Here is a 23638-nt window from a genome sequence, read left to right as displayed (position 1 = left end):
GTCATACACAATTTCTTTTAAATTTAGTTGTTATTACTTTTGGTAATGCTGGAAGACCAATATAGGAGAATATAGGATATAGGAATATAGGAATTCTTCTCTTAGAATTTTGAATTTGGGAAACTGAAAGACTAGTATGTTAATTGGAGGTGCAAAACATAAAGGTCATGAAGTGTACTAGAGGCCAAATTAGCCAGTATGGTTATATGTAAGCTAAAGTTTCAAGGAACATGTCTGGCGCGGCAGATGTTATCAGTGCTTAGCAATATCTTTTCCCTTCTGGGCGTATGTATGGGAGACTATGCAAACTTTTGTTGTTAGGCAAGACTTTGTGACCAGGTCTGGCCATACAAATGTGTGCAGAAATGTGTGTCACTTCCAGACTGAGTTAATAAAAAGCTCCTGCACAAAGTTATGGAAAATGTGTTGAGATTTTGTTGAACCATAGATCAAAGCTGTTTGGATCCCTGAATCTGCACATAGAAAGCAGCTATCAGAATTGGTGATTCACTGCCTGAAGAACAACTGAGGAAAATTTGCTTATGTGTGTTAAGCCAGAGATGTGAGGGTTGTTACTGTAACAAAGCACAGCCTAACCTGACTAATATAGTAGTAAAGAGAGAGAAATGGAAGAGACAGGCAGAGACAAGTCATGAGTATAGCCCTTAAAAGAGACAAAGTAGCTATGTTGCGTCTTACCTGTTTATTTGTTATAGTTCCCATTAGACCTGGCATTACTTCGGTTTCTGTACTGGTATGCCACAAACTTACTGGTATCTTTACAATAAATTTAACTTTTCTTGGTTAGCTGAAGTGTGCTCTCTTTCCTTCCAATCAAAAGACCAAAATCAAACTATTCAGTTAGTCACATTTTAATCACTTAGATATATTGAGATCTGCATTGTCGTAGATGCTGTTGGTGCTCTGTCCACTTTTCTTTAGCATGCACCTCTTCATGCTAAAGGCCACTTAGTGCAAAAAGCTGTGAGTTTTTGAGGGATTTTTCTAGCCAAGGAGCATGCTCAGCCAAGACACAGGGGATCTCTGGGAGATCCCTCGCCGATTGATATTACATGGGGCCAGGAGGTCTCTGGTGGTCCAATGTCCTGAACTCAGCTCTCCCAGCTCAGAGGCTCAGGCCTGACAGCCGGCCAGAGCACCAAGACCCTGTCAGCCACACGGCTTTTGGGAAGTCTGCAGTCTTCTGCCAGCATTCAGTAGGGGTTCCGTAGGAGTTGTTCCACATGTAGATGTAGTTTTGATGTATTTTTGGGGAGGAAGGTGATCTCCACGTCTTACTTTTCCACCATCTTGAAGGTCCTCTCTCTTCACACCTCCTGCTGCTAGAGGGTCCACATTTCATTTGGAAAGGACATAAATCTGGCAATCTCACTTCAGGCCTAGCCCATCCACCTTTTTTCCCTTTGTGCTTAGTCTGTTTCACTTGCTCATAACGGGCCCCATGCAGAGGCCTTGCCCCCGGCCCTTCAGACCAGAGTTCCTCGTGAAACGGCTGAGCCGACACCTCAGCTTGGGACGTGCACTGAAGCTCCTCATGGGACACTCAACTCAAGAATCTGACATCATTCTTATCCTACATTTTACAAAGAGAATTTAAGTGGTTTATATTTCTGCCCCATAAAATTTTCTCTTTTAATCTTCAAAAACCTTCCAGGAGATCAAAGAATAAATAATAAAAGTGCCTGTGTTCACTCAGAACTGTATAATTTAATAGAAGATATTCACATTAATAGATATATTAATAGAATAAAAGGTATTCACATTCACCTTCTAATTTGTTAAAACTCTGTAAGGTAATTAAGACAAGCATCTTTGTTTACAAGTACAAAAACAGGGACTTAAAGAAATCTAGTGACTTATCCAAGGTTACAAATTAAGGAGCAGAGCCAGGACATTAAGCCAGGACTTCTTACGTCTGGTCCAATTCTCTTTCCCCTACATTGAGCTATCAGAAAAACAAGGATAAAATTATTGTTTACATACTGCTTAATGTTGGTGAGGGAAAGAACAAGTTAAGGAAATTTGTATAGATCTTGGACTTGAATATGAAGACTCGAATGGACTGATTCTTTCAACTTGGCTGCTCCTTGAAGAGGAAAGCACAGATTACAGTTCTAAAATTAGATTTCTCAGGGTTGTTTGAGCTGTATGATCTTGTGCATGTCCTGTACCATGTGGGTCCCAAATTTCCAAGTCTTAAGAATGCCTGGATGGTTCCTTGGGTCCTTTGAAGCTCTATGGAACTCTGGTGTTCATATCCACATTATATTTCTGGGAAGAAGGAGGAGGCAAAAGAGAAGGGGATAAAGAAGGAGTAGAGGAGGAGGAGAAGGAGGAGGAGGAGCAGGGGGAGGAGGAGGGGGGAAGGAGGAGGAGGAGGAGAAGGAGGAGGAGGAAGAGCATGTGTCCTATAGTTTTCAAGGAAAAAATGTTTCATATCATTTTCTCCCCAGGCTGAATGAGAACGAGAATAGGCTCTGGGGAACACGTAATACTTAAAGCATCCTGTACAAGTTCTTGCAGTAAGTGAAAAGTCAGAACCACTTGCTACATGATAACATCTAAATAGGATAAAATAGAACTCAAACTCATTTGAGAGAGGAAAATTGCTAAAATATGGCTGTAGTACTACTAGACATTTCATTATTAATTTCTGTCCTTTAGTATGAATTTTTACTCAAATATCAAGCAGAAAATATCTATTTATGCCTTAAAATAAAATACAAGTTTAATGTAGTAAACATATTGATTTAATATTTAAGCAGAGAAGAAATAATACCTTTGGTATGGTACCCCATTTTTCACTAACATTTTCATGTATTAGATGTCATTTGGTTCTCATAATCCTGGTAAGTGACTTTATCTTTACAGACACAGAGATTCTTAAAGGTTAAGTGGCGTGCCCAGGGTCATGCAGATGGCATTGGGCTATAATTCAGTTCTTACATAGGAGTAGCCAAACCAACTTGTAAGAGAATATTTTGTTGTCATAATTTCTAATAGTAGCGTTCTATTATGCAATGTTTTCTCAGCTTCAATGATATTTGTAGGGTAGTAACATAGAAAATGAGGTGCCACTTTTTATGAAGTGGTTAATATTTATTGCTCCATATTTCTCTTCCTTGATGCCACCAATGGATACTGTATTAGAAGGCCTTTATGTAGATCTTAGGATAGTTTCATTTATTGCTGGTTTTTGAGCCCCAGATTTTCCAATTTTACTGATCTACTTCTGATGAGAGCCTGAATGAGCAAGATCATTTTTCTTGCTCCAACTCCATAACTCAAATCTCTTTGAATTGCTTGCAATCACCTCTTAACTGATTGGCTATTAAATTATTTCATAACACTTCACAAATTTGGATGTACATATGGTTCTTCACTGCAACCTCCAATTATCTTGGAATTATTATTTGTGCAGTGTAGAGGACAAATAATTATTTATGGGTTGAATGAAAATCCTCTTTTACATTCTTCCAGATGCAATAACTGTAACATGGGCTTTTATTTGAGTGGCATGTTTATTTGTGGTTTTGAAAATAGATGGTTCTCTAAAATGACAGTTAAAAAAAATCTGAGTAGAGATAATTATGGGCTTAATTTTTAAAAATAACACAATCAATTAAAAATATTTATTGCTCATTTGTTGATTATGAGAGACCAAAGGAAGACATCTCTGCCCTCTCAGAGTGAATGTTTATTAGAGAATAAGACAAAATCCCTCAAGATCACAGTATAAGACTGTGAGTGCCATAAACATGTTCCATAGTGTCATGGGGGTCAGAGGAGGGAGCATGTGTGGGTGAGGTTATGAAGCCTTCATGGGTTGGATTTCAGAAGAAACAGTTAGGGTTGGGAAGAGCATTTAGTAGGGAACATAGTAAGCAGAGAAGTCGGAGTTTGGGGTCTTTTGAAAACAAAATTTGTAGTAAAGGGAATCAACCCAGAGTTATTATTTTAGTGTATAGGACACAAGAACATATGGATGGAAGAAGGAGCTGGACTTTTTCCAAAAGGGCAGAAACATGTCCATGAGCCTTAGCATCCTCTGAAAGAGTCAGAATAATTCCTTGTTAACTAACAAAAATCTGATACTCTCCAGAGTCTAGACAGGAAAAAGGGAATTTAACAATATATTTTAAGTAAAAAAAATAACATATGTTAATCGTTTAAAAGAATAAATAACTTAGGGACTTCCCTGGTGGCACAGTGATAAAGAATCTGCCTGCCAATGCAGGGGACATGGGTTCGAGCCCTGGTCCGGGAAAATCCCACATGCCACGGAGCAACTAAGCCCGTGTGCCACAACTACTGAGCTTGTGCTCCAGAGGCCCTGAGCCACACTACTGAGCCCACGTGCCACAACTACTGAAGCCCGTGTGCCTAGAGCCTGTGTTCCACAATAAGAGAAGCCACCGCAATGAGAAGCCTGCTCGCCACAACTAGAGAAAAGCCTGCGTGCAGCAACGAAGACCCAAAGCAGCCAAAAATAAATAAATAAATTAAAAAAATAATAGTCATAAAAAGAAGAATAAATAACTTAGAACCAAGAATTGAAGTACTTTTACTTTTTTGGGTACTCTAGCTCTTTTATTGTAGAGCCAAGGCAGGGTCACATAGAATTTATTCAGGTTACACAAATATTGTAATTGTCTCTTTGAGTTCCTCCATTCCAGCTGCCATGTGAAGTGAAAAAAAGCATGAATATTGGGATCAGACAGATCTGGATGTAAACCCACTGATTAGCCACAAGAACATGGGCATAAATTCCATGAGGACATTGTTTTCCTCATTGCTATATATCCCAGCATCGAGAACAGTGCCTGAGATATAATGAGCGCTTTGTAAATATTTGTTGGATAAATTAATGCTCCTTTTGAACCTCAATTTCCTTATTAATATAGTGGGAAACATAATACCTAACTCAAGGAGTTGTATTGAGAAATTAAATAAGAAAATGTTAGGGAAATCCTCTAACACAGTATCTTTCATGTACCAGGTTTCTAAACACATGACTTTCTTTCCATCTTCAGATCAAGATGCACTAACTGTATCTTTCATTAATTAATTACTTTTTTATTTTTATGACTGTACATCTGGTTTTTAAAAATATGTGGTCTAATATCTGTAGGCCCAAGAGCCACATGAAAATGTGCTCTTTACATGGATTAGAAAAAGAAACCAGTATTGGCTGTGATGCTTTTTGCTGGCTCAGCCACAGCCTGTGCTGAGAGAAATGGAGACAAGGCACAGAGCGACAGTAGGGTGAATCCGTGATTCTCTCCTCTGTGTCTGTCTGGGAGCGCCAGTGGGTTCACCTGTTTTCAAAGACATGACCAATGAATTTAGTTTTACAAAAATGAAAGCAGGCCAGTTGATCTAGACTTTGTCCATAAATACAACTCAAGTTAGAAATAAGTCACTTCAAGGACTAGCTCCTTTTATTCAATATAGATAAAACTCCTGTACTGATAATTTCATTGAATTTTACAAAATCAATCCAATAAAATGTGGGCCAAGAACTATGCTAGATGCTAGGGGTTACAATGGCAAATAAGAAACTTCATTCTGTTTTTAGACTCAGGATAAGATTTGCAAGTGACAAAGGAGAAGAAATAGTGAGGTGAGACTTTGCCTGTGTAGGTCAATCGACCTTTGAGAATAGCTTAGATACACCCACAAAAGTGGCTACTGTTAGGCCCATGGATGGATAGGCCTCTGAGTAGTAGTAGGTTAGCTCAACCTTAAAAATTAAAATCTCCAACCACCACCATACCTTAGATTGCCAGTCCAACCTCTGGCTCTAGAGAAAGTCCTTTCCCACCCTCATTGCAAGACCCACCTCCATTCCTATTCAAAGATGACTGGCAGTGAGCTGTCCTTTCCTGTCCCCGGAGAATGACAGGGAAACATCCATTCCCTTTAGGAGTAAATAGGGAAAAAATTTCTTCTCCTGCTACTAAGGGCAGAGATAGACCCAATACATTATTAAACTGAACACCGAACATCTCATTTGGAAGTATGTGCATTCTAGTTAATGCTGACAAGGCAGTTTTCCACCAAACAAAGGTGAGTATTTGCTTAGTTTGGAGATTTTCAGTAAAAACAACAACAAAAAAGAATCTGTTCCATCGATGTTACCACTGCTAAAGACAAAAAAAATATTCCCTTTTAAATGACACTTCCCCAGTTCAAGCCTCCATCACCTGCTGCAGGAGATGATTAAGCCTGGCATCGTTAGTGTCTATGGTGTGTCAGTGACTGCACTCTGTGAAGGTGCAGACCCGAGTCACATTTTGGTATCTTCTTTGTCTCATTGTCTGTTAATGAGTATCTACTAAATGCTTATGGGGAGCATTACATTATATTTGCTGCTTTTAATTTCATTTTATTCCTTTAATTATTATTCTAAGGGAATTCTATGATCGAGCTAGTCATAATTATATTCTCTAGTGGGTTCTTTTGCATGTACAAGATAATAGATCTGCTTGTGAGAGCATATGAAGATTTTATCAGGTCCTGCAAAAGGCATTGCAGGACATTTGTGGAAGCTGTCACATACAGTTGTATCAATCCAAATTCCTCTGTGAACCACTAAAAAAAATTCAGAGGATTAAACCATTAATGGCTTTTGTCTCTTTTCATTAGTATAGCCTAAAATAATTAAAAAAATAAAAATCACACTGACTGGTTGATAAAATTGACTGACAAATTACAATGTGATGAAAGGAGAGACAGCATAGTCAAGTCAGACACAAAATTAGTGATGTGGGGAATCAGTGGATCAAAGACTATGGGTGTGCACTTGCAAACCAAGTTTACCCGTGAATAGCTAAGCCAGCCTAGGGACTGAGGTCACCTGAACAGTCAGAGAAGCTTTTTGGAGATAGAAGAATGTAATACAAAGGAAATCAAGTGTGGTCCTGTCTTCCACCCTCATGTTTCACTAGGGGATTTAAATGTAGAGAAGCTGAGCTAAATAGACCTATTGATTCATCATTACTTAAGAAAAGCAGAAAACAAATACATCTTTACTGGGTTCAGCAATTTAGTGAGCGAAAATTTATATGCAATAAAGTTTCAGTTATAGCATTTATAATAACCACAAGTCAGTTTTTCTTCTCTCTTCTGCTAGACAATGGGGAGCTGTCAGGCTAACAGGAGCTGAGGGAGTGTGTCATTGTGGTCATTTCTGTTCTGATGGAGATGTTGAGAAATGGTTTTCTGCAAGGCTCATGTAAAGAACCATTTACAACAGAGAATTTCACTTCAGTTCAAAGGAGGTTAACTTGCTTACATTCTTCTTGAAGAGAAAATAGAAGTCTAGAAAATCAAACCTTTCTCTATTTTTCTTTTGTTAGGCTACTTCTCCAAAGATTTTAATGTATATTCGTTTTGGGTGAATTTTGGATTTGGGGAGATGCTAAATTATCAGGCTAATGATACACTCTTAATAGCCAGGCTCCAGAGGCCTGATATAAGAATGGGACCTGGTACTCAGCCTCTCTACTCAGGATTTCTTGTGTCTGTTGCACAATGCGATCAGCTGTATCGCACAGGGAAATAGATAAGAGATAGATAGCTAAGTCAGAAGGGGAGGTGTAGTGGGCTTTGGGTACCAAAGAACAAATGAGTGGGCCTGGCAAGAGGAGCGAGGAGGACAGAATAGAACACAGAGCTGCAGGATGGGTAACATTATGGACTCCAGATTAATGAATGGAGACATCTCATGCCAGAGTTGGGATACAGAGACAAAGAGAGGACAGAGCAGCTTTCTGCTGCTGAGGAGGAATGGCCAGGGGTAGACTGTGCACACTGGGAGTAAGACTCAGAAGAAGGCTACATCTGGTTTTATATTTTGGCATTATGTACCTGGCTGTTTCAACCTCAGCTTTATTTCCATTTATAGATAAAAGCACAGGAAAAGCCTCAAAATATGCAGTGGATACTAATGTGCTCACCTCTAAAAATCGCAGAACCCAGAGGTCCAAAGTGGCTCTGTTCCTGCTTCCTGGAGGGATGCAAGGCAACCGGACATATTATACTGATTGTGTAGATTGCCTTGAGGGAAAACAGTTTTCAGTGATCTGTTTCATAACCTTTTTTGTAAAACTGTGGGGCAGGAGAATGGTATAAGTTTTAGTGTTGTCTTCCTTTCCCATGTGGGGAGTTTTGATTGCTAGAGGAACCATTTATACTAAAAATAACTTAAGTGTTAAAATACAGAATGTTTATTTGAAATTTAATGTGCCTGACCTGAAACGACAGTTATTAGATGACTGTCCTCCAAGTCAAGACATTTACCTGAGAACCAACACTTAAGAGGCTTCCTCAGAAAGTTAATTAGAAATAAGCTACTTACTTATTAGTATAAATGGTTTAATAAACTAGTGGTTTTATCATAATTACTCACTGTTCTTTAAGTTTAAATTTTATTTCATTTGTTGGTAGACTCTTATCTGCCTCTTTTACTGCAGTACGGATTTTTCTTGTATTTTCCCATAATTCTTGTCTACATTTTGGAGACCAAGACCACATCTGTAGCTTCTGATGCCAACTGTATGGGAATTAAGGGCCCCTTAGGAGTGAGAAGCCACACATTGCAGTGTGATCCAGTAACAGATATCTTTTGAGTATCTGTGGTGTAAAGACAAGTGATGTACAGAAGTACTGATTTCATCAGTACTTTGTATCCAGTTAAAATTCTACTGTAATAATAGTAATAATAGCACTTTATGAAGTGTTAAGTGCCAGGTACCACGCAGACACTGTGCTAACCAATAATGTATATTGTCTCATTTAATCCTCACACCAAAATGTCCATCAACAGAGGAATGGATAAAGAAGATGTGGTACATATATACAATGGAATATTACTCAGCCATAAAAAAGAACGAAATAATGCCATTTGCAGCAACATGGATGGACCTAGAGATTGTCATACTGAGTGAAGTAAGTCAGACAGAGAAAGACAAATATCATATGATATCGCTTATATGCGGAATCTAAAAAAATGGTAAAAATGAACTTATTTACACAACAGAAATAGAGTCACAGATGTAGAAAACAAACTTACGGTTACCAGGGGGGAAAGGGGGAGGAGGGATAAATTGGGAGGTTGGGATTGACATATACACACTACTATATATAAAATAGATAACTAATAAGAACCTACTGTATAGTACAGGGAACTCTACTCAATACTCTGTAATGGCCTATATGGGAAAAGAATCTAAAAAAGAGTGGATATATATGTATATGTATCACTTTGCTATACACCTGAAACTAATACAACATTGTAAATCAACTATACTCCAATAGAAACTAAAAAAAAAAATCCTCACACACACCTCATGAGACAGGCATTATCATCTCCATTTATGGCTGAGAAAACCGAAGCTCAGATAGTTCACTGACTGAGATTTCACAGTTCCTAAACGGAAAAGTTGCGATTCTAACACAAGTCTGACCAACTCCTAAGCTATTTGTATTAGTCTGCTTGGGCTGCCATAACAAAATACTACAGACTGGGTGGCTTAAACAACAGAAATTTATTTCCTCACAGTTCTGGAGGCTAGAAGTCAAAGATCAAAGTGTCAACAGGGCTGGTTTCTTCTAAGGCCTCTCTCCTTGGCTGGTAGATAGATGTCTTCTCCCTGTGCCTTCACATCGTCTTCCCTCAGTACCTGTCTGTGTGCTAATCTCCTCTTCTTATAAGGACATCAGTCATATTGGTTAAGGCCCACCTCAATGATGTCATATAACTTTAGTTACTTCTTTAGAGACCCTATCTCCAAATACAGTCACATTCTCAGTTACCAGGGGTTAGGACTTCAACATAATGAATTTTGGGTGAACACAATTTAGCCCGTGTCTTTAAGTCGTAAAATCTGTGTATTGCCTATAAGAGGAAATATTAAGCCACTAGTCATTTCTACTCTGGTATGAACTAGCTTTTCTACAACTAATTTCCTGCAGAAAGATTTTGATGATGAAACTAATGGAGAAAGTTGGGGCGCTGGGTCCTTTAGAGAATGAAGAAAAATGAGCAAGAAAGGGGACCCGGGGATGCTAGAAAGCTGGCATCTCCCAATTTGCTACTTTTGGTAGAGCCAGATTTATGGAAGTAAATTAAACACAAGCGTTACTCTCTGTTTTTATTTCTATATTTCATCTTTCTAGCTTCATTTTCTTTTCTGAAAGTGTCACTGCTATCCATCCAAGCCGGCAGGCTCCTTAGCTCTTGGAAAAGCTCCTCAATAACCTCATTGTCACTTATAAAATGGTACACACATGCATACACACACACACACACACCCACTAATAATCTGCTAGACTCTCTATCACTTAAAAATAAGTTAGTAAAAATTATAGTCCTCTGTTGATACTGATTGGAATCCAGAAATTGTTAGGAGGTGTTTGGAATATTTAATAAGAATTCAAAGGGAGCCAATCATGAGGGATGATTTTTTCCTGGTGAACTCCCAATTTCCAACGGAGCTGCTTCATGGAAAGGAATATATCAGAGAGTAAATCTGAGCACTGCTCACACCCTGCCTTCCAAAAGCCCTGATTTCTATAACCTCTAGGGAACCAAGCCTAATGGGAGGGGCAGGGCCTTCCCCTCTACCCTCATCTGTCAAGAGTGGGTTCTCCCATGACTCTCTCTTCTCCCACGCTAGTGAATTTGCCCATGGATGTATCCTGCTGAATTTGCCACTTTTCCAGTGGCAAAATTAACTACCAATTTACTTTTGGACATCAAGCTCAATGTTAATAGCCCTGCTTGACAGCCTTTTTAAGAGCTTCCTGAATCAGGAAGGGCTAATAGGTTTCAGTTTGCACGCCAGCTCCAAATGATTGATTGGTAGTGACTGTCTAGGAGAGGGTGGTGTTATATGAAGGTTGTGAGGCCATTTTTTAAAAGAAGGAATGGCATAATCAGTTAGTGAGGTCTACTAGGGGAGAGAGATTAGTGGCACAAGTATAAATTAGCTTCCATCATTAATAAATTCAAAGCTACAATTCATTGTGTGCTTACCCTGTGCCAGGCACTGGGCTCAGCCGGGTACATTCATTATCTTAGTGAACCTTCACAACTCTGCAGGATAGGTGATATATCCCCCCTTTGTAAGGGTAAAGAAATGTAGGCATAGTGGGATTAAATAACTAGCCCAAGATCACCCAGCTAGTTAGAACCAGAGCAGGAATTTGCACCCTGGCAGTCATGACATAGACTCCTTGAAACAATACACCAAATGTGTGGATTAGAATTTGAACTGAGGCTGCCACAGGCAGAGCCGTGGTGCTCCAATCACCACTAGACAATCACCACCAAGGACCAGGGAGTGCCATTTCCTTAGATATGTCCTCTGTACCTCCTTTCTGGCTTACAGATGGGGATGGAGGTAAAGGTGGGGTTTGGGAGAGGAGGACTTGTCTTCCTATAGTTAAGTCCACACATATTTAATGAGCGCCGACTCTGTGTCAAGCATTTGGGGATGCAGCAGCATTTCCTGCATTCAAGGAGCTTATACCCAAGAGAGCTTATGCCCAATAAACAAACAAATAAGGTAACATCAGACCCTGAGAAATGTTGTGGAGATGATTAATCAGGGTTACAGGGTGGGACTGAGTCAGGGGGGCTACTTTAGCCAGGGGTGAAGGCCTCTTGAGAAAGGACCAGAAAGATGGGAAGGAGGCAGCTAAGGGAAATCTAGGGACAAGCACCCCCAAACAGAAGAAGTAGCAAATGCAAAGATCCTGATATAAGGAACTTGTCATGTTTGAAGGAAAAAGGCTCAGATATTTGCTATTACCTCATTCAAGACTAAAGACATGGCCATGCTACAGGGATTGTCTGGGGTTCTCCTGCACAAAACCACTTGGTGGGGGAGACAGAGGCAAGGGATTTGCCTTCTCTTTTCTCCCTTTCACCCTCTAAATGTATCATGTTGATAAATCAATGAGGGGTCACAGGTGCCAAAACCTTCAGCTTTGGGAAGGATTGAATTAATTTGCTTGGAGAAGAATATGAATTACCACATGCCTTGTAGAAAGTGTGAATTGATAATATAATGGTCACACACTGATTAAAACTACTAGTAGAATACCTTTATTTACATGATTTACAAGTTTATCTTTGTAGAGAATGGGTTAGAAGATTCAAGAAAAGGGGAGTCATTTTCATTAGTCCTGCTACATCAATCACGTACTTCCACAGAGTAGACTCTCCTTGTCCTAAGCACAGGACCCTTTGGAACAGCTGTGGGGGATGGATGCCACAGGTTAAGGGATTTAGTGAAATGACAGAGCTTTTTTTTTTCTTTGAGTCTTTTCCAACATTGATTTGAGGTTGATTTACATTAGCTTATGTACTTTTTAAAGTAGAAGAATGTATACGTCTTTCATGATCATTATAAATAGGACAATTCTTGGCTAAAAGCCTGAATTATCCTTTGCAAAATGGCTTAACCAAGTTTCCTCCTGAGACAGAACCTCTGGCATTGCTGTTTCACATGCCTGTGCTTATTTAAGGAGCACTTATCAGGCCCCAACTATGTACCCAGAAAGGGCCAAATTCTATGGGAGATAAACTTACAAGCAGAGAAGTCATGGTGTCTACCCCTGAGAAAGTAGCATTTAGTTGGGGGAATGGTTGGATAAGTATTTGAAAGAGCTAAGGAGCAAATCTAGAGCAATGCAGAAAAAATGATAGTAACTAAGATTGCATAGCACAGTATAGTTCTTAGATCATTTTCACATACCTTTCTTTGTTTCACCCACACACTGGTCCTTTGAGATAGTTATTGATGGTATCCCCATTTCACAGATGAGGACACTGAGGCTGAGAGAGATCAGATACTCAAGACAATTAGTAAGGGGCAGAAGCAGAGCACTGTAGTAGTTAAGACCTTGGACTCTGCAGTCAGACAGATTGAGTTTTTATTTTTGGCTCCAACTCCAAGTTCCTTACCCCTTCTAAACCTCAGTTTCCCCATTTGTAAGGATAACAACAGTGTTTACTTCCCACAGGTGTCGTATTAAATGAGAAATGTACTGAAGATGCTTAGCACAGGGCTGGGACCACAGCACGCATTGGTTGAACGTAGCCTTCACTATGAGGAGGTAGCGAGACAGGACTGAATCCCAGCATTTCCAGCCTCTCAGTACAAGGCCCTGGGTGTGTGACTGTGAGTGAGCTATTTAACTGCTCTGTTTCCTTGTTTGTAAAGAGGGGATAATATAGTGGTTACCTCATAGGCTGATGTGAAGATAAAGTGATTTATTACACATACAGCACTTAGAACAGTGCGTGCACACAGTAAGCTCCCTAGAAGAATGTACCGTAAAGGCTGAAAGATGGAGGTGGGGTGAGTTTAGCTAGGAAGGCTTCTTCCAAGCAGCACTTGTCACGTCTATGCTGATGGAACAAATACCAGCAGGAACCTACACGCATACCCTGCTGATCATTCACCTCGAACAGTTGGGGGAGGCATCGTGGCTTGATTTGCAAACCCACCTCTGCGGCCTCTCTTGCACCTGTCGAAACTGTAGGGGCTGCTCAGCAATATATGAAAAATCTAATTTGCTATAAAGTCATTTTATTTCCCAAATACATCTGTCCATACTTGAAGGTGGCAAAACACATTTGAGAATTCGCAATCCCGCACAGAGGGTATGAACTTGTCAGCTTGTTCTGTCAACAGGTTTGATGTCTGAGCGTTGTTGTCATCACAGAGAGGCTTGTTATCTGCCAAGCCTGATTGTTTCTCTCTCAAGTGGGAATTTGAAGGTTCTCTATGGGGAGAAAAAAGCTTTACTAAGCCCCAGATATAATTAAAAGCCACAGCCCTTGACTTTGTAAAGTGGAAGGTTTGGTCTCTGCGTTCTCAGCTGGTTGAGCTCCATGCCCTAAGGCTCTTTCCTGTTTCTCTCCTCCCCTCCCTTCACCTTTCCTTCCTTTTCTCCCCTTCCAAGGCCTGTCTAATGCGGGTGGGAATTGGGTCAGCTTTGTTTGCCACTCTGTATTTTTCAAATTAAGTTTCTATTTATTGTACATCTAACAGGTGCTTAATACATGATCTTGTTTAGTCCTCAAAAAAACCCTGAGGATTTGAACATAGGCCTGCCTGATGACAGGGCCTGGAATTTAAACCATGATGCTTGCCCTGAGTCTGTGCAAAGAGCTTGCCTCTCTTGCCTGTTAAGTCACGTGAAGTTTTGGGTTTTGTAATAGGGGACTGTAGTTTAAGTGTATACCTACATTTTGGACAACTGAGAAGGGTCAAATATAAGCAAGTAGTAGATTAAATAAAAAACAGGAGAAAATAATCCTAGATATAGAAATTAAATTAGATGAATCTTGGTGGCTTCTTATAAGTGTCATTCAAATAGATTTTATTAAAATATGACTGGATAATAAGAAAGAGGTAGATCTCTGGCTTTGGGATCAGACCCATGTGGGATCACATTCTGACTCCATACATGGTCTTGGGCAAGTTATCTCATCTATTAAAGAGACTTAATTTCCTAAACTACAAAACAAGAGATGATAACACCTAAATTATAGAGTGGTTAGGAGGACTAAATAAGCTAACATATGTAAAGCACCTGGCTCATGGTTACTCCTAAATTAGTTTATACTTCCCTCTGTTTGAATCACACCTCTCTTTAGTAGATATAAAAGGGGACATTTTCCATCAACTCAAAGAACCACAACATGAATGTAATTTTATTATAAGAGAAACAGTCTTCTGTCATGACCTGTCCAGATAGGTAAAAAAAAAAACAAAACTTAAAAAACAAAAACAAAGGAGACTAGTGAGGCAAAAAAACAAAACAAAACAAAACTCTCCCCCCCATATATATGTATGTATACAAATATATATATACACACACACACACACACATATATATATGTATATATATAAAATAACGGCATCCTGCCATCCAGTAAGAGTGGCTTTTGGCTGCCATTACAGCCTTTTCAATTAATTTTTTTGGGAAACCATTGCTAAATAGCAAAAAAGAGATTGAATTAAATTAATAGAATTTTCAGCTTCTTAGAGGAAGCTCCATTGGTATACAGCATAATTGCCAGGAGAAAGGAGTGTATGTTTTGAATATGGGCAATGACCTTAGGAGATCCAGGCTGGACTTAGGGAAAGCAATGTGAACTTAGGTCATTTTGCTCTGGGAGAGTCCAGTTTCCTGTAATTGATGATACTCGTGCCAAGGTCCACTATCATAGAAGACAAATGATGCAGATGTGGGCATCTTTTTGTTGCTTTGCTAGGGTATAAAAAGGGCGTGTGGACAAGTCTCACTGGTAACCAAGTGTCATAAAAAGTTACTTGGGAATGCTACTTTTTCCATAGACTGATTTTGGGAAGAGTATTTTGAAAACCACTCTCTTCAAGCTGTTTAGTTGTAAGTAAAAACAATAAGTGAAAATGTCAATTAATTTCATGGTGGAAAAACAATCAAACTTTAAAACAAAGATACGTTTAATGAGGATTCAAGAACTATTCTTCCTTCTCTAGCGTTACTGTTTATTGCTTCCTCTTGGCAACTTCCGCCATGTCAACTTTAGTAATAACATATGAAAAAATTATCAAGTTCCATCCATTAGAACTGATTTATCCTTTAGTTTTTTTAAACCAAATGGTTGGTGGTTTTCACAAAGGGAGACATTTTGCTCTTGCTAAATGACTAATGGTACACTTTGTTTTACATCACCAAAAGAGGAGAGTAATTGACTTGAGAGCTTGTTTAGAAAGGATTTTTGAAGAAGCACTTCATCTTCCAAGAATGGGGCACCTGAAGCATGAATGAAGGTCCTAATCAATCCTCCTTTGTTTCAGAAAATTGAAGACTGTTAAAAAAAATTAAAAAAGAACAAAATGCAAGGAAAAGATGAGATTCTAGAAAAGGCACTGAGCAGAAAGAAAAGCTGATGGATTTAAAAGTTAGGGACTTAAAATGTTAACATTGGCATCTTCTCCTTTTGTAGTATCTATTTTCTGTAGGCTTTAAAAAGTATAAAAGTGAGGACAGACGGTTAAATCAATTTGTGTCACACAGTATTGTAAAAAATGCTTGACATTTTTTCAAGATCAAAATAAAGCCATGTTCATCTCAATCTGAAAGGTTCCTGCTTTTTTTTTTTTTTTAAATTCCCTTACCATGGATAATTGATTGCAAGTATACCTCTTTCTCCTGGATTTGAAACCAGTTCTGTGTCAACTGAGGTCTTGAACCACTGTTGAAACTGGGATAGATTGGGAGAAAACAGAACCCCCAAATTGGTGACTGGATATGGAATAATCTGAGAAGGCTTCCTGAAGGACGAGAATGAAGAGAAGCCCATTTCAGGTAGGGGAAAGCTATATTGTGGGAAAAAATCGTATTTAATGGAGATAATAGTAACTTATGTTACCAATTCCCAATTGATAGACATATAGGTTGTTCTACCATTTCTCTGTTTCAACCAATGATGATCTATCTATGAATTTATGTATCTATGTATCTATGCATCTATCTATCTTGTGTATTTATACACACACACCACGCAAATATACTTTTAAGATACAGTCTTAGAAATGGAATTGCTAATTCAAGTAGCTAATTAAATTTTTGTAGATATTGTCAAATTGCCATCTAAAGAGTTCATAGAAATGTATATTCTGACCAACAGTGTATGAGACTGTTTTCCTCATGTTTATACTGGATGTTATCAAACTTCTAAATCTTTGCTAATCTAATATGTGAGAAATCGTATCTTGTGATTTTTATTATTATTTTTTGGTTACAAGGAAGATTAAATTATAATATTTTCACATATACAGGCCATCTGTGTTTCTTTGTAAATTGTCAGTTCAACTTTTCACCCATATTTTTAAAAAAAATTAAGCCTAGCTTTTGTAATTCTTTGGCTTTTAACTTTCAATGTGGTATCTTTTAACTTTTGACCTTTATTTACTTTTATACTTTGTACTATTTTCATGTTAATATTTTTTGTCTTTACTCCAAAATAATCTGTGTTTTTTTCTATGTAAATTTATTTATTTCATTCCTTTTAATTTTTAATTCTCTTATTTTATAAGTAAGCTTTTGGTTGCACTCTATCCTTAACCTGCCGCTGAACTTTACTATTTAAGTCATAGGACAGCAGGGCAGACTGGAGGCCACCTTTGCAGCTGCCCTGTCGCCCCTCTTGCCCCTTTAATGAATCTCTTACTCTTTCATCTTCACCTTGGGAACCTCAGAAAACTAAATAGCTGAACTTGCCCAGGACAACTCCAATTTTCTCTTGGACAGATGGTGCTTTTGTTTTCCTGAAATGATGATAGTTTTGATAACACACACTATCCAGAAACCATTTCCAAAGATAACTTCTGAGTGGTAGTACGGGGTTTGTGAATGGGAAAGAAGATGAGAATCTGTCCTTTGTACTTATCCTTATCTGCACTGTTTGGAACGTTTCCATAACCATGTAGTATTTTCATAAAATAAATAAAAACTAATAAATCTTGTATTCTTCAACACTTATAGGCAATGGCCATGGGACAAAGTATGTCATTAGCGTCCCAAAGGTGGCATGAGAAGTCTGAACTCTGATATTGGTAGAAACGTCTCGACAGATACTCCTGGGATGTGGCACCAATGAATGTCTGTGGACAGTGGTGGACAGACCCTAAAGTGGTCCCCCATGATCCCTGTCTTCTGATATTCATGGCCTGTATAATCCTCTCTCTTTGTGAGTGAGACCCGGGACCTGCTTCTAACCAAGAAAACATGGCAAAGGCGATGGGCTGGCACCCCCATGACAGTGTTACATTACATCAGATCACACTCCTTGTTGTTGACTCTCACTCCTGCTCTCCTGCTGGCTTTATAGAAGCAAGGAAACTCTGCCTATCCTTCACCATCCATCCTGCATCCCTGTCCCCAAGGCAACGGTTTCAGGTCACTGCTCTGGCTTCCACTGACCTCCTTTCTGGCACCAGGAGATGTTCCTATTTTGTGTGTGCATTAATTTGGCTTTGCATTTATAGGAATTTTTATTGTATTTTACAAACCCTTTCTACGGGTTGCAGTGGGAGGGTTTTCAGGTTTCTTAGTCTGCCATATTGCTGAAACTGGATCAATCAAAAGTGGATTTTTCTAAAGTTCTAAGTCATATTTCCTATCTCTGGGGGCCTTAAAATTTTGTTTGGTAACAACCACTTCAGTGCCTCAAAGTGTCAGCTCTCACCCTGCAATCACCTTCCTCACTCAGCATTGCTATGGGCCACAAATCACAAGACTCCAGATACCACCTGGTAAAGTCCCACCTCTTCCTACCCTCAGATGCAAGTGCATATATGCTTACACATATGCATGTCTTCCTTCCCTGTCCACAGAACTTCTGAGGGGACACCAATAGGACAGAAACCAGTAAAAGCAGTAAGCTGTTGCCATAATGAACTCTCCCTCGTTCCCTGAGAGTGCCATGTTCTCTTGGATGTTCTCTGAACTTACTATTCCCTGCTTGGGCTATTCTCCTTCCTCCCATCTGGCTAACTCCTGTTGTCATTCAAAACCCAGCTCAGTCATCCCTTCTGCAAAGCTTCTCCTGCCCCTTTGTTGCCTTGCATATCCTTCTATTATTGGATTCATCACACTACACTTTTGCATTTAAATGTCTATCTTACTCACTAAGCTTTGTGCTCTTTGTATCTTTAATGCCTGGCCCATTGTTACCTGGCTCATAGTAGGCATTCAACGAATGTTTACTGACTTTAATTTAGGATTTCAGCGTGACATCAGGGAAATGTATTGACAACAGTGATGCTTCTACTGGCAATCTTCCCCCAGTACCTTGAAATTTGGGAAAGTAACACAGAGGTTATATCTTTTCAAAGGTATTAAAAGGGGGAACTTTTTGGGAATGTAAAATGGTACAGCCACCATGGGAACCAGTTTGGTGTTTCCTCAAAAAGTTAAACATAGAATTACCATGTGATCTAGTAATTCCACTTCTGGTATATACCCCAAAGAACTGATACCAGGGACTCAAATAGGTACTTAACATCAATATTCATAGCAGCATTATTCACAGTAGCCAAAGGTAGAAACAACCCAAATGGCTATCAACAGAGGAATGGAAAAACAAAATATACATACAATGTGTGTATGTTGAATATAAATACAATGGAATATTATTCACCCTTAAAAAGGAACTTCTGATACATGCAACAACATGGATGAACCTTGAAACATTATACTAAGTGAAAAAAGCCAGACATAAAAGGACAAATACTATATGATTTCAGCTATATGTAGTATCCAGACTAGGCAGATTCATCAAGACAGAAAGCAGAATCGTGGTTGCCAGGAGCTGAGGGGAGGGAGTAGTGGGGAGTTATTGTTGAATGGGTACAGAGTTTCTACTTGGGATGATGAAGAAGTTCTGGAAATGGATAGTGGTGATGGTTACACAACTTTGTTAGCATATCTAATGCCACTGAACTGTACACTTAAAAAGGGTTAAGACAGGACTTCCCTGGTGGCGCAGTGGTTAAGAAACCGCCTGCCAATGCAGGGGACACGGGTTCAAGCCCTGGTCCGGGAAGATCCCATGTGCCGCGGAGCAATTAAGCCCGTGCACCACAACTACTGAGCCTGTGCTCTAGAGCTCGCGAGCCACAACTACTGAGCCCACGTGCCACAACTACTGAAGCCCACACGCCTAGAGCCTGTGCTCCACACGAGAAGCCACCGCAATGAGAAGCCCACGCACCGCAACGAAGAGTAGCCCCCGCTCGCCGCAACTAGAGAAAGCCCACGCACAGCAAGGAAGACACAATGCAGCCAAAAATAAATAAATAAAAATAAATTTAAAAATAAATTTTAAAAAATGGTTAAGACAATAAATTTTAAGTTATGTGTATTTTACCATAATAAAAAAGCAACTTGATCTCCCTGGGATTGAGGAAGGGTAAAATTCATCTAGAGAAAGGATCCACATCTGAGGGTCTGGCCTCTTGTCCCAGGGAAGAGTCAACATCTGCAATCATAGCTTAATTTTCCCTGCAAATTACTTAGGAACAAAGAGAAAAAGAAATAACTCCTTGTTGCTTTTTCTGAAATGAATTTAGATTCAAAGAACATTTCCTTGTACCATCTGGAATCGGTCTTAATATTTCCAACTAATACTATAGTGGTAGAATCAGCTTTGCTATTCGATCAAACACTGCATTAACTGGTAAATGTTACAGTATAACCAGAAATTTCAGCCAACCAGGTTAAGCCCAAGTCAGCAGTTGGTTTATGCTGCATTTCCTGCACAAGCTGGGGAGAAAGGCTTGAGCCTTCTTTGTTGCAGGCAAACCTGAAGACACAGGTCAGAGAATGCATCACACTTCCCTTGCAGGAATTTCACCAGATAATCATAATGCAAACTGACGGAGGGAGTTGGAAAACAGACTGTTCATTCGGCCTGTGTTAAACACAGACAGCATGTGATTGTGTTATAAACTCCTGAGACAGACCTGCTTCTGGAAACCTCTCCAGTCCTGTTGCTGCTGCCATGGCAACTGCTGGAGGTTTCGGTGCTGTCCTGGCCCTTCCTCCAGTACTTGATGGTGAAGTGTGACTTCTGTTAAGTGCTCTAGGAAAGCCCAATTTTGAAGACTGCTGCAGTCTCTGAGTATCATAAGTGGAATTGTGTCTTCTTTTTGCTGCTCAGCACAAAAGTTGCTATTTGGGGTCTGAGCCCTCTCTCTGCCGGTGCTGCTCAGAGGATCTGGGTTGCTCCTTTTGGGTGGGTGCTTACGTAACCTGGAGATGTGACGGGGCCTGCTCCTCTCCCACTGTGTGACTCCCACAGTGGAAAGATAACTACAGCCATGGTGGTGAGTAAGTAGGGGAAAAAGCAAAGAACTGAATGATGTGCTTCTGTGGCATCATGTGACAGTTTTGGGGGGAGATTCTCAAGGGGTGATGTCATTATAGTGCTTCAGGATAGAAGCAATAGCCAACACTGAAAAATATCAAGCAGCAGTTTAGAAAATGTTGATTTCAATTTCCAATTTCATTAACATGATTTTCTAGGTTAGTGGATTAAATAGCATGCACAATCTGACAAGTGGATTTAAAGCATCTTTTTAGACTTTGTTTTAATACACAATATTTACAAGTCACTGTGGCATGTGACTCTGACCATTGTCGATGCTGGAGGACCATTGTTCACTAACATTTTTTGTAAAGATAAATGTTTTGTAAGAAATTAGGAATAGATCTTTATATTTAAAATGACTCCTTTCTTCAGGTTTTCACTTATATATAATTAAAATTCATAGAAGTACATAAAAGGAACTGGGTCTGGGGATGGTCAGATCTTAATGTAGTAAGAAGAAATTAGTTTTCTGCATAATAAGGGCTTAGGAATTTGTAATTCGTGGCTTTTATCATTTTGCTGTGCCTCATATTTTTGCATTGCTTATCACAGTGTATTAACGAATATTCATTAAATCCCTGTGAACAAAATCCCTTGAGTTAAAAGACTGATATCATCACTGTCTTGCCTACTTTGTCAGAAGAGAGAAATGAAGATGGATTGAGCTTGTTCTTTCCTTCCTAGAGGAATCTGGCTAGAATAATAATTCCCTTGCCTAAAACTGGCTGGAAAACATGGCAGGGAGGTAGAAAAGAGGCTGGAAGGGAAGAAGAAAGCATCTATATTTAAAATTTTTACTTATATTCTGACTCCCTGGAGATTTGAAGGAAGGCAAGGCTCTTGGCTTCATCTAAACTTTGGATTATGTTGCTTCCGCTGGTGACTATGTAAATGGATTCATACACTTAACACATGCCAACTCACATGCCCCTTCTGTTTTCTTTGCATCATATTGCAGATCTGCTTGTTTGTGTTCCCTCAGTCTCTCTGGGACAGTTGCCTCAGATGCCCCAACACCAAGGAGTCCTCTGATCAGAATGGTGGAGCGTGCAGCCCAGAAGCAGATATCTGGCCTCAGGGAGAATCTCAGAGCACCTGCTCCCAGCACAGAGGTCACTTCACCTACTACACAGTGGACATCCATCACGTGACCCCTGGGATCAAGGGCGGATGCCCGCAAAGCATCATATACCATGTGTTTATCAAACTCTCTAAAGTCACCATCACTCTTCCCGGTTGACCTTCCTCTTTGGATTCAACTTTTTGTTGTTGCTTTTGTTTAGTAAACCTTTACTTGGTCACATTCTGTATTTGAGTAGAGTACCTCTGTTTTGAAATTGAAGTTCAACTTCACACTTTTCTTACAACATTCATTTATATAGAAAAGATATGTACAGATGCATATGCGTATGTAGCAGGAAGAAAATTTGTTATTTTGAGGTTTAACGGAGAAATTAAGGGGGTGCAGGAAAAAGAGATGGGAGAGAGAGGTCTCTTTAGAGACAGTGGAGAGAAGGAAATAAGGCCTATCAGAGATGGTAGGCAACTTTAGAAATAGTGATGTCTGATTTATATATCTATTATATATATATATATAATTCACATGGTTCAAAAATCAAAAATTGGAATCTCCCTCCCACCCCATCCCCAATTTATCCAGACCACGTCTTCCACTTTCCCTGCCCTAGTAACAACTGTTATTTTCTCAGGAAAGTTTCCAGAGTTTCTCTGTGCATATACAAGCAAATATGAATAAATCTATTGATTTATTTGTTCATTCAACAAATTATCAAGTGTTCCAGGCAAAAAACAGAGAAAGATTCCTATCCCCCAAAAGATGACATTCTAACTGGAAGAGACAGATGATAAGCCATAGGCATAATAAATTTGAAAACAATATTTTCCATTAGATTAATGGGGCTAATGAAGAAGGTCAAGGAGAATCAATATGGGGAGGTGGGTTGCTATTTTCAACGTGGTGGTCAGAGGAGGCCTTGTAGAGAAGGTGATATTTGAGAAACGACTTGAGTTGAGAAATACCCATGGGGGAAAAGTTCAATCCCATTCATAATGAGAAAATGGTCTTCACCTGTGTTTCCCATGTAAACAAGAGGCCGTCTCAATTACACTGGGAGGCCCGGCACACACTGCCACATGGAAGGGGATACACATATTCACCCCACAGTCAATCCTCCTCAGGAAAACACACATTATATTGCTAATATAAAATTTTCTTCTCCTAGGAAGAAACCAGAAGCTGCTGCAGTTCAGCTGTGGTGACCACATCTATGAGGTAAAGCAAAGCAAATCTGTTTCTTTGCTTCCAGCAGTAGCAGACAGGGCGTGGAGAGGGTAATACAAAGTCTTCTCACTTATTGAGCACTTACTATCTACCAGGCCCCCTGCTAAGTGCGTTATCTCATCTGATTCTTACAATAGGCTTACAGTCTTGCAGGAAAGGTATTTCTCTTTATTTTTATAGATTAACTTTATTAATTTTACCGATAAAAAACTTAGACTCAGGTTATGGAAACTGGCCAAGGTCACGAAGATCCTAAGTGTCTAATTCTGAAGCCAAAGATTCTGGAGTAGATTAGACTCACTGCAGTCCTTGCTTTGCAAAGTAAATACCAGGCAGGGGAGTCATGTGCCTTCTGTCCTTCATGTTTAGAG

The 23638-nt window shown here is 39.4% G+C and overlaps 1 long non-coding RNA gene across 1 annotated transcript in view; it reads right to left on the bottom strand.

Annotated features, from left to right (window-relative positions):
- Positions 1 to 2399: 2399 nt before the first annotated feature.
- Positions 2400 to 23638, bottom strand: part of LOC309654450 — a 98732-nt gene continuing 77493 nt past the window's right edge. The window contains exon 4 of the long non-coding RNA XR_014260257.1: positions 2400 to 5339. This is a non-coding gene — a long non-coding RNA (uncharacterized lncRNA). The remainder of the gene's footprint in view (positions 5340 to 23638) is intronic.

The sequence above is a fragment of the Balaenoptera physalus genome (genome assembly GCF_965194825.1).
Source record: "Balaenoptera physalus genome assembly, chromosome: 2".
In the NCBI taxonomy this organism is placed as follows: Eukaryota; Metazoa; Chordata; class Mammalia; order Artiodactyla; family Balaenopteridae; genus Balaenoptera; species Balaenoptera physalus.
Note: the sequence above shows the minus strand (reverse complement) of the source record. Positions and strands in the feature narration are given on the sequence as shown.